This window comes from Lissotriton vulgaris, unplaced genomic scaffold (assembly GCF_964263255.1).
Source record: "Lissotriton vulgaris unplaced genomic scaffold, aLisVul1.2 SCAFFOLD_8819, whole genome shotgun sequence".
NCBI classification, from domain to species: domain Eukaryota; kingdom Metazoa; phylum Chordata; class Amphibia; order Caudata; family Salamandridae; genus Lissotriton; species Lissotriton vulgaris.
Window position 1 is genome coordinate 1 of NW_028250873.1, and position 16,145 is coordinate 16,145.

General features: G+C 47.6%; 1 pseudogene; it reads left to right on the forward strand.

Moving 5' to 3' along the window:
• Positions 1-2,841: 2,841 nt before the first annotated feature.
• LOC147663097 (uncharacterized) lies at positions 2,842-12,273 on the forward strand (annotated as a pseudogene).
• Positions 12,274-16,145: the final 3,872 nt, after the last annotated feature.

Sequence of the window (16,145 nt, forward strand, 5' to 3'; positions counted from 1 at the left end):
CCCTGCCTTCTCATTTTTCATCACATTCAGCTAAATTAGTGGCCATCATCGCAGCATTGCAGTGAGCTGAGGGACTAGAAGTCGCGATTCATTCAGTTTCAGCATGCGTCACCACCACTGTACATTCTAATATTCACAAATGGTAAAGGAGAGGATTCCAAAAATCTGATGGGTCTCCAGTAATGCGTAAGGATTTATTGACACAATTAATAGAAGCTTTAACACTTCCATCCAAGGAAGGAGTGGTCAAATGTGCAGCACACACCAATCAGCAATATCTTGTTTCTAGGGGCAGTACTCTGACAGATTGGCCAGCAAAAGAAACAGCTAAAGCATCTCCAAACTAAGAGGAACATACATTAGGTATAATGACAAGCAGGCAACAGGATGATACAGAATTACCACCCAATATATACAGAACAGCAAAATTACAGTTGCGTGAATTGCAAGAACAAGCACTGCTACACAAAAGGAAGCTGCAGAAACAGCAAGGCTGCATTCAGTCACCAGCAGATTTTGTTTACAGACAAGAGTGTACAGGAAATCAAGTAATGCCACAAGCCCTGTTGTACATTGCTCTAGAGCAACTGCATCTTCAAGCACACACCGCAAAAGAGCATCTTCTTGCTACATTACAGGCAGATTTCTTTATTCCACACCTATCTGAAATTTTCACTATTTACATTGCGGAATGTGCAATATATCAATAATATAGCCCCTAGCAAACCTTAAAAGTGATCACCTCTACAATACAACACCTAACAGGTCCATTTAAAAATCTACATCTAGATTTTGTCGACATGATAGGTAACAATTACAGGTATCTTATAGTAATTGTTTGCCCATTCTCATGACGGATTGAAGCAGGACCCTGTGTACATAATGATGCTAAAGCTGCAGCCAATTTTCTGATAAGAGAGGTGATACCAAGATGGGGGCTGGTGGAAGCGGTCTGCTCAGATAACGGGCCTCATTTTGCTAACACCGCATTCCAACCCATTTGTGCCGCCCTAGGAATAAAACATAAATTGACATCTGCCTATCATCCTCATGGTAATGGAATAGGGGAGAGCCTAAATGGCCTCCTCAAGAACAAAATAAGAAAACTATGTGCTACACTAAAAAAAATGGCTGTACTGCCTACCACTACCTCAAAAATCAGCAAGAAAGCAATAAAAACTTTAGCGCCACATCAAATTGTGACAGGACAAGAACAAAATAAGGAAACTATGTGTTACACTAAAAAAAAAAATGGCTGTACTGCCTACCACTACCTAAAAAATCAGCAAGAAAGCAATAAAAACTTTAGCGCCACATCAAATTGTGACAGGACATTTTTAACGATAGCAAGACAAAAGACAGATGCCCATAAGCCAGCTGAGGTTTTAGGAGATGAAATGAGTTGTTATTTGATTGAGTTAATTAAATCTGTCAAGTTCTTCTCTAAACAGGTATTGCGAAAGGAAAAAACTGCCTTAGCCTGCAGACCAGTCCCATACCTGTTGGCCAGAAGGTGCACATGTGGGACTTCGTCCGCAGATGGATGGATCCTCATTACGACGGTCCATTCTCGGTGACGATGAATACTCTCACTGAAGTGAAGGTGGATGGTTGGAATCCATGAATTCACAAGAGCCATGTGCAACTGGATCCCGCCTTTCCACAGATACTTCCACAGACAAAAATTAACAAAGGGGGAAAATGAGATACAAGAAAAACAACGTCTCCCTTCAAAGCACAAGTGGAGTATTTTGCCGACCCTACTAGCGGACAGTTATGTATTGTTATTTTGTTTTTCTTCTTCCTTCTCATGCTGACAGTTACCTAAAGTGGTATTTTACATATTGTATGGAATTATGTAATAGCATTAAGCGCTTGCAGAGAGCAGTATCTGACCAAGAAAATATATCTCATAGTATTCTTACTGGCTTGCTAGATAATATGTGGTATCAACATATGGCAGAGATAGGTATGCAGACTGCTAATACCTGTTTTGTTTGATTCTTATGCCACAGACTGAGATAGGTTACACTCAGCTAAGGAGGTGCTGCCAAATATTACCATGTGTCTGTTACACATTTTCCTTTGTAGGATATGAGCGCAGATGTGAACATTGTGGGTCAGACAAGGAACATTCTTAGTAAACACCACACAATATGAGGAAGAGTTAGCAGATGTAATGAACGTTCTAATAGACCGCAAAGAACTAGTGGTGAATTTAGATTAAATGGCCAATACCTGGATTATGAGGTACAAGGGTGAAACATGGAGAGCTAGGATATTGCAGCATGAATTTTTAGGGATGTCCCAACCTTCACTCGCTTTTCTGTCAGAATTATTCTGCTATACCTAGGACCCATGATTGTCAGGAAAGGCCATATCTTTGAGTCAATGGGTCCGTATACGTTCATGATCATTGGCATCATGGTGCTACATTTGGGTGCAGGGCCCTACCCTTATGGACAGGGAATCAGACAGATAATAGTATACAACAAAGCACCAGGCAGTGTGGGATGAGAATAGATCTAGGTTAACTTTGGTAGAAATGCCTACAACTCTTCGAGCAGGTAGAAACCCCATTCTTGTTTCTTAATGCTTCAGGGGTAATGGGACAGTTCTGTGGATATGAACATCAACTGCAACATCAGAAAGTTTAATGACGACATGAAATGGGGCACCTCCAGTCTGATGGATTAGTTTTGTAATTGTGATGAATGGCTGTATACAAGACTCCCTTCGGGTTGGCAAGGCCTTTTTTCATTAGTAACTGTGCACACTCCTTCTCTGGTGAATCCGGGAATTGATATTTCTGAACTACATGATCAACCTACGAGCTGTTCAATGACCTTGTTGCATCATCATCGAAGGAAGAGAACTGCAAAGTATGACAGTACTACAGCCTGGGAAGATTTCCCGCAGCAGCATAGGCTATTTAATGATGTCCACATTTTCTTCAGCAGTATCTTTACGTTCGTTCAAGCAAAAGCAGTGTCTCACTGACTACTTCCACAACAAAATAGCAACCATCTATACGAACTTTGATCCCCACCCCTCCAACCTCATCAGCCTCCAAGCAACCACCATTGCCGACCACCCGCTCACTTGATGGAAACAACTCAGCGACCCGAAAACAACCACCCTTATGAACTCCATCCACTCAGGAGCTCACACCTGGAGCACCCACCGACCCCTGCCCCCACTGACTCTTCAACCTCGGAAGTGACCAGATTAGAGACCAACTCACCACCATCATGAATGCCTCTTTAACCACGGCCACGATTCCCGATGCCTGAAAACATGCCTACGTCAGACTCCCTCTCAAGAAACCCTCAGCAGACCCCCACGAACTTCAGAACTGTGGTCCCATCTCCCATTTCCCTGCTCCCGTTCCCCATCCAAAGTCTTGGAGAAGGTCATCAACCTCCAACTTATTGAACACCTAGAGAGAAACAACCTACTAGACACCTCCCAATCAGGATTCAGACCCAACCACAGCACTGAGACAGCTCTGATCGCTGCAATAGATGACATCCGCACCCTACTCGACAAAGGAGAATCAGCTGCTCTGAGCCTGCTTTACCTCTCTGCCACCTTTAACATTCCCCCACCACACACTCAGCAATCCCCTATGCCAGATCGCTATAACAGACAATGCGATCAGATGGATGGCTCACAGGATGCACCCAGAAAGTCTGCCTCCCTCCCTTCACATCTCAAGCCAAGCACAACATTTGAGCATTCCCAAGACTCATCCCAACACTTTTTTTTGGTGAAAATTTTTATTAGGTACAAATCAGGGCAAACATACACAGAGCAGTAGTCGTCTTTGTCTGCAGTAATATTAGCATCAGAAGACAGCAAAGTAATGCAGCATATTCAAGTATCTCAAAATCAGACCCAAACATACAACCCGGTCCCCCCCGCCACCCGCAACAAATGGGCTTCATCACAAGGTGAAAGTGTCTGCTTCAAGTTCTGGTGGTTCACAAATGTCTCCTCTAAACTTATTCCAGGCCCCCTATACCTTTTCCCACTTTTGTGGGCATCCACGATGTAAAAAGACCGCCTTTTCTGCCACCATCGCCCGGTCCATATCTTTACACCATTTGTGAAGCATAGGTAACGTTCCCGACCCCCACAACATAGCAATATTGCGTTTCGCCATCATCATACCAAGCATAGCCCAATCCTGTTCCTGATGATTAAGGTAATTTGCTTCCCATACATTCAGTAGGCAACTCCTCGGCTCCGGGAGGACCGAGATTTCTAGTGCTTGAGAAATAGTGCGCATTATTTTGACCCAATAAGCCGCGATGTGGGGGCAGTCCCAAATAGTGTGGTAAAATGTTCCTTCCCCCCCACAGCCGCGTAAACAGTATTTGTGCTCCGCCGCTCCCATCACATGAAGTGTTGTCCTAGTGTAATATGTGCGGTGTAGCACTTTGAGTGGGACCAGTCAGAGTCTGGACGGTATCGCTGTCTCACGGGGCGAGGACAAGGCTTCCTGCCACTCTGAATCATCAAAGTCGCCCACTTCCCGGGACCAGGTCTGTCTCAGCTTGGATGTTGGGTCCGGCAAACTGTTGGCCAGCTTACGGTATGTTAAGGACGTCACCTTATCCGTCATGTGTTCCGTCAGAAGTCTATCTTCCAATGGTGTGGCTTCCTGTAGTGAGGTGTCGGTGGTATGATTGTCTGAAGCGCATGCCGGATTTGTAAGTATCTAAATTTCTCCGCGTGCGCCATGCCGTATTGTGTTTGGAGATGTAGAAAGTCGACCACCGCTCCCTTTTTCCAAATATCTCCCACCACTGAGAGACCAATATTGTCCCAGTTTTGGAATCCTTTACTCTTGCGGGGAAGACCCAACTGTTGGGAGTCCCACAGTGGCGTCATCTGCGTGATTGTCCCTGCACACTGCAATCTTGTATGTGTCTGATACCAAATATGTATTGTGTGTGCGGTAGGGCCAAGCAGCCCCGGAGGCTTTCGGCGTCTATAGAGATTAGCCATCAGTACTTTTTCTTCCAAATTTTGCCTGTCCGCATGGTATGCCGGTTCGTCTTGTGGGGTGTGCAACCAATGATTTATTATCTTGAGGTGCGCCGCCCAATAGTGCAGCTGACTTTCGGAAGTGCTATCCCTCCATCGTACCAGCTGCGCACGAGCTTGTCCTGCGCGATCCGCGCTGGCCTATTCCCCCATAGTAAGCTGGTGACCTCCGCCGCTATGGCCTTGAAATAGGCCTGCGCAACCAAGAATGGTGTGTTTTCGAGGACATAGAGAAAGCGTGGCAGTGCCATCATTTTATAGAGTGCTGCCCTTCCCAACAGTGTTACGGGGAGGTTACGCCACACCGCCACATCGCGTTTGAAGCGGTCCATTTGGGGCTTTAGATTTTTGTTATAGAACTCAGTGGAGTTAGATGTTGCATAAATACCCAGATACTTAAAGGCTTCACTAGTGACTCGCAGCGGGCAGTCCGCAGGCAGCCGCGGAGGCGGGCCAACCAGCACGTACAGACCGACTTGGACCAGTTTATCCTGTATCCGGACACCCTACCAAACTTCTCGCAAACATTCAGCAACTCCAGGATGGATTTTCTAGGGGAGGTGAGGTACAAAAGTATGTCGTCCGCATACAGGGATATGCGGTCCTCCCAAGTATCGGTCCATTGGTGCCCTCTGATAGAGGGCTCCCATTTGAGCCATGCTGCGAGCGGTTCTAATATCAGTGCTAACAATAGGGGGGACAACGGGCACCCCTGTCGCGTGCCTCGTGCTAGCGGGAAATCCCTGGAAATGTGCCCATTGGCCACTACATGCGCTTGTGGGTTGTTATAAAGCAAACGGATTCAAGCACAGAACTTGGGCCCGAATCCCAAGTGTTGTAATGCAGCAAACAGGAATGGCTATTCCACCGTATCGAACGCCATACAGGCGTCTAGGGAAAGGATAACCGCAGGTTCTTGAATATAAGACCGTCGAGCCAGCACCGCGTGGAGTCGCCTTAAATTAAGAGCCGTAATGTGGTGGGGCATGAATCCTGACTGATCGGGACCTATCAGGGACGCAAGGTGGGGGGTCAGTCGCATCGCCAGTAGTTTGGCTAAAATCTTTGGCTCGGCGTTAAGTAACAAAATCGGGCAGTACGAGCTACAATCCGTTGGCGTCTTGCCTGGCTTATGGATTGCCACAATCGTGGCCAGCCGTTGGTCACGCGGCAGCTCGCCTATCTGGAGACTATCGTGGAACATACTCAAAAGGAAGGGCACCGTCACCTGAGCAGTGCGTTTATATATTTTGAATGGGAAGCCGTTGGGGCCCACCGCCTTGCCTAGGGAGCCAATGGCCATCTCCACTTCCTCGACTGTGAGGTCAGCCTCCAGAAGCAGCGCCGCCTCCAGTGTAAGCTGTGGCATGGCAGGATCTTTAATGTATCCACACGCTTCCTCACCGTGAACGTAGTGGAGGAGGCATACATTGTTTCAAAATGGTCAGCCAGCGTGTCTACGATATCCTTGGGGGCCGTTATCAGGGAGACATCAGGGGCACGTAGTTGTGCAATTACCCTCCCAGCCTTCTCCTTTTGTCTAGCCAGGCTAGCATTTTCCCCGCCTTGTCTCCCAGTTCATAAACCCTGTGACTCATGGCCTGGAGTCTATCCAGTACCGCCTCTCTCTGATATGCCACATATTCGGCCTGTTTGAGCCGCACTCGCTGTGCAGTGAGAGGAGTCGGGCAGGCTGCATGTTAAGCTGTTTCCTCCGCTAGGTCAGCTTCTGCCTTATCAAGTTCAGCCCATTTGTTTCGTTTATGGCCCGTAATTAACGCTATAGCTTGTCCACGAGTAAACGCTTTATAGGCTTCCCAAAGGGTGCTGGGGGAATCTACTGACCCTGAGTTTTCTTGGAAGAAATTTGTAGTGGTGCATGTGATACCCTTCGAGATCTCCGGTACATGTAAATAGCTAGGATGGATAGGGAACACACGGCGTCGAAGTGTCAGATGGCGTGTATAGGTTAGCAATATCGGCGAATGATCCGATATACCCCTGGGGCGGATATCTACCTTATCTATTCCTCCCAGTCCGTCCGCTGTTCCCAAAAAGTAATCTATACATGTGAGACAGTCATGGACCTCGGAGTGAAAAGTGTATTGTCTAGTATTGGGGTGCCTGTATCTCCATGCGTCTGCAAGCCCTAAGGCGTCCATGAGTCCCATCCTACGGCGATTGTGTGGCGATGTCAGTGTCGTGGGGAACATCCTTTTCAACGCAACTTTTACGACGCATGCCTTTACATCGCAAGTTTTACAACGCATGCTGTTACAACGCATTGCGCTGGGGGGCGCTCTAGGATAGGGAATAGATTTAATTTACTATCCAACACCTTCCCTACTATCCACGGGGACTGGAGTTGGAATAGTAAATTAAACTATTCACTATCCAGCACCCCTCAACACTATGCGTTGTAACAGCATGCGTTGTAAAACTTGCGATGTAAAGGCATGCGTAGTAAAAGCATGCGTTGTAATGTCATACAACCCAGTCTTGTGGGGTGTCTATCCAGTGTACCGTCCACTATATCATTGAAGTCGCCCCCTAACACCATCACCGCCATCGGCAACGCAAGTAGAAACGCTGTAAGCGCCGAGTGTGCCATGGTATGTAAGGACAGTGGGATGTATACAGAGACAAAATTAAACAATGTCCCTTCCCACTGGAAGGTAACGGCTGCGAAGTGGCCCTGGTCATCGATCCGCGTCTAGTGTATTATAAGTGGGAAGTTTTTTTTTATTAACACACACACCCCTCTGGACCCAGAGGAGAATTCGGCATGGGCCACCATTTTGTAACCCCTCCTGTCCATGGCCTTGCAAGTAGATCCCATCAGGTGCGTTTCTTGCAAAAGGGCTATTGCAGGTGCGCATTATTTTAAGTTTTGCAGCACCGAACTTCTTTTCACCTTATCCCCCAGTCCCCGCACATTCCAGGTCAACGCAGTCAACGGGGTCCCCGGGGTTGGCTGGGTCAATGACCGATTAGTGTCCTGCTGAGTGTGTGCAGACATATGTCACAGAAACAAAGCTTATCATCGCACAGCAGCATCCAAACATACCACTGCAGAGTATCCGCAGCTGCTCGTTCAATCATACGCGCCCTGAAAGACCATACAAACCAAACAAAAACCAAGAAGCAGACAGCAATTCGAACAATCCCTCTTGAAAGCTTATTAGCTAATCGCTGTCCTCCCCTATCATTAGTGCCTCTAAACATTTCAAACAAACCAAAGGAACTAATAACTTTCCCCTCCTCAAGTCTCCTCACCCACCCCAACTCAGAAGAGTGCTTCTTCCCTCCCAAATACAAAGTACTTGCTTGTCAGGGGTAAGAGGTCCAGTGGAGGCCCCAGCCCTTCTTGTCCTCCAAAGCCTGCCTCAGTCCGCTACCATAGCCAGTCCAGCCGTGGTCCTTCTACATGTTTGCACTGCTTGCCGGAATATCTTGCAAGTGTTGACAGCGCCGTCTTACTGCCTAGTCCTCATGTCTGGGCGTCTGCTCCGATTCCAAGTGTCTTGTACCTTGCGTTCCCGGGTCTTCCTCTTCCTCTCGCTGGCGGTGATGTCTGTTCCCGCGATCAGGTTTCCCCACAGGCCGCCATCCCTCGATCCAGTCGTGCGCCGCTTCCGGTGTCTCGAAAAACCATGTCCGTCCATCAGCCACTACACGAAGTTTTGCAGGGAAGAGCATGGAATAGGGTATTTCCTGCACCCTCAGAAGTTTTTTGACCTCTAGGAAGCTTCTCCTGCGCCTGTACACCGCTGCCGTGTAGTCTGGGAAAAAGGTTATTGTGGAATTTTGCACTTGAATGGGTGGTGAGACCCTTGCGGCTTGTAGAATTGCGTCTCTGTCTCTGTAATTGAATAATTTATCGAGTACTGGTCTCGGGGTGCCCCTGGTTTTGGTCTGCCGCCAGACACCCTGTGTGCTCGCTTCACTGAAAAGAAGTTGGAGAGTCCCTTGGGTTGTAGCCTTGTTTGTATCAGCTCTTCCACGTATAAGTCCATTGCTTGCTTGCCTTCCGTCTCCGGAATGCCAATTATGCGCACATTATTCCATCTTCCACGCCCTTCCTGGTCATCAAGCTTCTCTGCAAGCAGCCTATTTTCTTTTTGGAGTTGGGAGACGACTGATTGCAGGTCCGATGTGTCCGTTACTAGCGATGTTGTTACTATCTCCACTTCTTTCACCCTATCCGCCATTTTGTGAAGGTCTGCTCGCAGTAGCGAGACGTCAGTGGAAATAGAGCCTACCGTAGTTTGGACCCTTGACAGCGCCTTCATGATGTCTTCAAGAGTGATTTTCTTCGCCTCTCCTCCTTCCTGGTTTTTTCCTGTAGACGTGCGTCCCTCTGACTGTGGTATGGAGATTTTTTCAACTGCAAATTTGTCTAGTTTAGCTTGGGTGAAGTTGTTCCTAGGACCCCGGCCTGCCATGGTGCCCTTTATGTGGAGTGGAATACTCCCTGCGCGGCGCGAGTCTGTCTTCTGGCAGCGCAATTTGTAAAGGTGGACGTGAGTTCGCCTGTGTGTATGTCCTTATGCGCAGTCACCGTGTGTCCTGCGCTGCAAGCCTCCCATTCTCCCGCTGTTGCGGCAGGTTCACAAAAATATGGCTCCCGGCCTTGGGTCACCCTGCGTCGTGATTCCCTGTCTCTCGCCGCTTCTCCGTCTGTTTATCCGCCACTGCAGTGGAATGGCTATCTTTACCACTCGATGGGAGCTTGTCGTTAGAGAAACCCTCGTAGTGGTCCTAGGTGTCAGGGTCTTGACTGTGGTTCGCAGGACACTGTAGGTCTGCGCGCACTGTATTGGCGGGCTGCATCTGAGTAGCAGGTAGTGCCCTCTATAATACGGCCTTAATATAGCGGCAGTTAGTGAGCTGCACTTGCCTTAGATCCCTTCGGTGCAATTACTGTGGTGTCTCAGCAGGCATGGATAGTCAGTTGTGTCATCAATGTTGGGTCCCAGCGTGGTGCTAGTAGTGGCAGAAACAGCGTCACCACTTCCAGCAGCTGCCGGCTCTGTATGTGATGTTTTGTCTCGGCGACACTCGTCCCCCGTCGCCAACGTGCCGCTGTTTTCCCTTCGGTGCACTCGTTCCACCTTCTGGCGCTATCTAGCACTCGTCATCCCCGCTTATCCATCGAATCTATTCGCCGCTGCAGGCCCTTTTGGCATGGGTGGTGCAATCGTCCCGCGGGTCCCGGCCTACGGTAGAGTTATCGTTGTCCCGTGGCGCGGTTCACACTCACCGCCGCTCCTTTACAACAGGTTCCGACTTGGAGTCTCACTGTTTGTGCCGCAAGTCACGGGTTCGCCGCTGTATGATCTCCAGCACATTCGCGCCTCAAGCCTGCGCTTCCTCAAACTTATGTCCCCGGTCTCCTTCTTGTGGGTCGGCCGCTCCTCCGCCGTCGCCATTTTAAACACTTCCCGGCAACGGATTGACACCAGAATTCCACCGGCTGTTGCCGTCCGGCAGCGGACCTCGATGCCAGCCTCTGGAGGTCGATAGATTATCGGATTAGTACTCGGATTTATCGAAGGGCCGCGTTATTCACGGAGCTCCTCAACTAGGCAGCCACCTTGCTCGGCTGCTAGCCACGCCCCCATCCCAACACTTTTTAATGTTTACATAACACCACTCACAGACTTCGTCAGATCGCACATCAACATCATCTCCTACGCCAATGACACACAGCTCTTCCTATCACTCTCTCTTGGACCCCACCTCAACTAAGTCTAACTTCCATGAATGCATGAAGATCATTTCAGCATAGATGAAGGACAACTGCCTAAAGCTCAGCACGGACAAAACAGAAGTTCTCATGTTCGGCAAACACACTCCTGGTGTCCAGTGGAACCCAGTCCAACCCCCTGCCAAATACCACACCCACAACCTCAACATCATCCTAGACCGTGAATTCTCTATGAAACGTCAGGTCAATGCCATCTTCTCATCATGCTTCCACACGCTGTGCATGCTCTGCAAAATCTTCAAGTGGCTCCCCATCACCACAAGGAAGATAGTAATGCATGCCCTCATCCGCAGCCAACTTGTCTACGGCATTGCACTCTATGCAGGAACCACAACCAAACTCATGGAAAGACTCCAGATGATCCAGAACGCACCCACCAGACTGATCTTTAACCTTCCCAAGAGAACCCACATTACCCAGCATATGAAAGACCTCCACCGGCTCCAGGTCCAGAAAAGATGCTGTTTAAAGCACCTGACTCATGCCTACAAAGCCCTCCACGACCAAAGACCTGCCTACTTGAACCACCATCTGCACTTCCATTGTCCCCCCCCCCCCAGGAACCCCTGCTCCACACACCTTACTCTTGCGCAGATCCCCTGTTTATGCCTCACCAGAGGACGCTCATTCTCTTTTCTAGCCGCCAAAGCCTGGAACATCCTCCCCCTCCACCTCTCACTGACTGACTTCAGGAAAGGGCGCAAGACATGACTCTTTGAATGAGACCAACAGCTAGTGCCTGGATTCCTTCCTGGGTGACAAGCTGCACTTTACAAATAATGATTGATTGGTTGCAGATCACCCTTTGGGAGCTACTCAAGGCTATAAATGCCGTTTAGGATGGCTTCAATGCCATCAAAGAAGAGCTACGAGAGCAATGTTTATGCAGCATAGATATGTGTTATACTTAATGACGTGATGGAAAGAGGAGTATGTGCGAAGATTCACAAGGTCCGTTGTACTTACATCCCAGCCAACAACGCAGATAACGGAACATTAACAGAGGCCATACAAACTTTGCATGCAGAAGAAGATGGTGGATGAGGGGGTGCCTCCAACGAATGGTTCAGGGGAGGTCTGCTTGGATACCATCCTGGATGTTGGGACTATTTAAGGCTGTGTTGCCTATTTTTGTGATGTTCTTGATGTTCTGTCTCATCCAGATAGTAATAGGGTGTTGTAAAAGGGTTGGACAGAAACTAGGGGGAACGTTCACTACCAGATTAGTAAATAGAGTGAAGGATGTTGAGGAGAATGTATACACAGTGCTGACTCTAAGTGATAGGGAAGGTGAGAAAATAGTTGAAAAATCAACAAAAGAGGGGAACTTGATAATGAGTGTTGCAAATGAAGGCCTACTCATGCCAATAAAAGCACCAGCAGAGAGATGTGTTCAGTGTTACCTATTGAAGGAGGAATACAGGCCTACGTTTTCTTCAGTAGCACGATGAGAAAAGAACACAGATGGAGACCGGACCCCGGGAGGGAGGGAATGTCAGATGCATTAACCTGAGATATCCTGAAGCCAGCAGGAGAGATGTTCGTGCATGTCCTACCATGCCTCTCACCATGATGCGGACCACATTTCTGCTAGCCCACGTCAAAATGGAGATAATGAGGGAATAGGACAAATTAATAAAGAAACAAGATCTGGTCGATTGGTTCACCGGACACTCATCTGTGGTAGCCGGGTAGGCGTTGCCCTTAATGTAGTACTAGGTGGGTGTTGAGGATGTGGTGCACACTATGATATAAACATAAACAGAATTACTCACAGATCACCACACCTAATGCAAGCACTCCTGTCTGCAGTGACACTAACCTGTGGTAAGTTTCCAGGCCCAGTCCACAGGAACAACGAGAATTTCACCACACTCCTAAAGTCTGCCTATGGGTGAGAGGAAACAGAATACTCACACCTCCCAGACTGACCCTCGGAGATGCGGGGATAAGAAGCCAGAACACAATGCCTCTAATCCTCCAGCTGATATCCTCTAATGATCACAGAAGAGGAGAGGTGAACCTGCAGACAAAATAAAAAATTGTGATTAGTAACCTCTATTAATGTGAACCCCCAGAGGCCTTAAGGTAGTGCAAGCCTTATGGAAAATACGAGGTACCTTACCACCTGGACATCTCCTGATGTCATCAAAGGAAGTAAAAGACCAGCAGTGCAGCAACACTTTTCTGTGTAGGTTGAGGCAGGCAGAAGGGACAGAAGGGGTTAAAAAAAACACCTAAGCGCCTGACCTGGTAGGGCATTACCAAAAATAAAGAGTGAGGCCAATTTCTCAGAATAACTTCTAACCGTATTTACTGTGCAAGCGCTATTATGCCTACGCTATGAGGGGCAGGGAGGCGTATTTCAAAACAAACAAAAAATACGTTTGCCGAGCCTTCCAAATTTGAAGGCGATAGAAGGCAAACCTTTGCGCACAGCGCGTGAAACGCAACAGACACTGCTGGCCGAATACCAATGGAAGAAAAACAAATGCGCACCGTGCGTATGACAGCACAGGGACAAAGTGCTCGAGAAACAAGGTGTGCACGGGCCAGTAGGGAGAACTCAGGAAAAAGTGTCAGCGTCTATGGCACCAAATGAACAAGACGCGATTGCGGGATACGGGAAACACGGACAACGTGACCTTTCCAAAACGGCAGTGAGGAATGGAACAAGACGACTGCTTCAGGATAAGGAGTGCAGTAACACTGGTTTGCACACCCAGGACGGGGAACTAGGGGAGGCAACAAACGCTGGAAACGGATGGAAGGGGCTAGAGACAGCAAACCGCCAGAGAACTGAGGGTAGGGGCGTGGATTCAAGGAACAGGAAGCCAAGCACTGCCTCCTCGGCAAACCAACGTATATAAAGGAAGGGAGTGTCAACCAACTCCTCTGTCAAACCAGTAAGGGACCTGCTCAAAAGATCTTATCCCCACAAGGCAAGCACTCACCTCCCTCCACTATTCTAAGGGACTAGGCAGGACGCTTGGTGCCTAACAGTTCTGCCGCTCAAAGGTCTAACCACAGGACGAGGTTTTGTAGGATGAAGGGCATGAAATCTACGAACTAGGATGGGAGCGTGTACGTTTTCAGCAGGTTCCCATGATCTATCTTCTGGAGCATACCCAGTCCAATCAATCAGATACTGTAGCTTACCCCTATATCTACGGGAATCTAGAATTTTGTTTACTTCGTATTCTTTTTCACCACCCACTATAGGGGGGGAGGTTCATCAGGGTTTTGTGACGATTTACATTCCTTGAGTAATGAGACATGGAATACAGGATGGATTTGCATTTCTTGTGGTAATTCAAGTTTTAGCGAGGCAGGAGTGATCAACTTGATGAAGGCATAAGGCCCTATGTAACTGGGTTGTAACTTGCGAGGACCTTCTAGTTTTATGTTTTTGGTAGATAACCATACCTTGTCCCCCACTTTATATACTGGGGCAGGACGACAATGTTTATCTGCTTGTACCTTCATGGCTTCTTTAGCCTTCTGTTAATCGATCTTAGAGGTTTCCCAACTCTTTAAGATGACTGCATGATGTTTGTTTACTGCAGGGATATTGTCTAAATGGAGGGGCATAGGAAAAGGGAGGAATATAGGGTGATGGGCTTGAGAAATAAAGAAAGGAGACATACCAGTGGATGAATGTGAGGTGTTATTGTATGCAAATTCGGCTAAGGGCAAAGCCTATACCCAGTCAGAAGTGATGGTCGCTAACAAGCATCTTAGGAATTGTTCCAAGGTTTGGTTAGTCCTTTCTGTTTGCCCATCTGTCTGCGGATGGTACGCAGTGGACAATCTATGGTCTATTCCTAGAGAGGCACACACTCTCTGCCAGAAACGTTAAATAAACTGGGTCCCTCTATCTGTTATAATTACAGAAGGAACAAAAACACTTGAGCCAATTCCTTGGATGAGGGTAGTTTTTTCAAGGGGAAGAAGTGAGCCATCTTAGTGAACATATCCACTACCACTAATATGGTATTGTACCCATGAGCTCGAGGTAAGTCTGTAATGAAATCGATACTGATTGTATGCCAAGGTATGGAAGGAATGTCTATAGGTTGGAGTAAATCTGCAGGGGCAGTGTGTAAAGATTTTTGTCTAGCGCACACAGGACACACTGCTACATAAGACAAGACATCTTTATTCAGACTCTTCCACCAAAACCATCTTTGACAGAGTTGCACTGTCTTTTCTCCACCAGGGTGACCTGTCAGGGAGGTGTTATGACACCATTTAATGATCTGTTGCAAGTCTGCAAGAGGCACATAGATCTTGTTAGCATAGAGGTATAACCCATCTTTGATGGAGTGTTGTAGTTCTTTTAACCATTCAAGTGGTGATATCTCAGAACAGGCGGTCACTAACCTGGTCAAAAAGGACGTGTCTTGTTCTCCCAGCTCCCCTACTCCTATAATCTTGTGACCAGGAACAAGAGGAATTTGCTCTAGTGACTGTATCTTCTTGTCTACCTGGACAAGGCGCCAGCCTTCCCGTGTTAGGGTCCGGGACAATAAGTGATAACAAAATCGAATTCACTGAAGAACAGAACCCATCTCATCTGTCTTGGTGTTAAAGCCTTGGCGGATTTAAAAAACTGCAGATTACGATGGTCAGTGTAAATAGTAACAGTGTGTGTGGGGACCCCAATAAATAATGATGCCATTCTTAGAAGGCAAGCTTTATGGCCAAGAGTTCTCTCTCCCCGATGGTATAGTTTTGTTTGGCGGAAAGGAGTGTCTTTGAGAAGTGCGCATAGGGTGTAAACAGCCTGTTGTTGGATTCCGCTGTGATAACACTCCCCCCACTGCGTATTGGGAGGCGTCTGCTTCAACATAGCATGGCTGAGTGTTGTCGGCATGACGGATGATGGGAGCAGTAGTGAATCTTTTCTTGAGTAGAGAGAATGCCTGCTCGGCTTCAGTGGACCAGACAAAAGTAACTCCTTTGCGGAGTAGACGAGTAATGGACCAATCAGGTCAGCAAAGTGATCAATAAAGCGTCTGTAGAAATTTGCAAACCCGATAAAGGATTGCACTTCTTTTACAGTGTTGGGACTAGGCCAATTAACCAAGGCATCTATCTTCTTTGGATCCATGTGTATGCCTTCTGGAGAAATGACAAAACCTAAGAATTCCACTCTATTGGTGTCGAAGGTGCTTTTATCTAACTTGGCGAATAAGTGGTTATCCTTTAGTTTTTGTAATATCTTTTTCACATGCTCTACATGTTCCTGTTCAGTATTTGAGAAAATCAGAATGTCATCTATCTAGACGATCATGAAGAGGTCAAGATATTCACGTAGGAT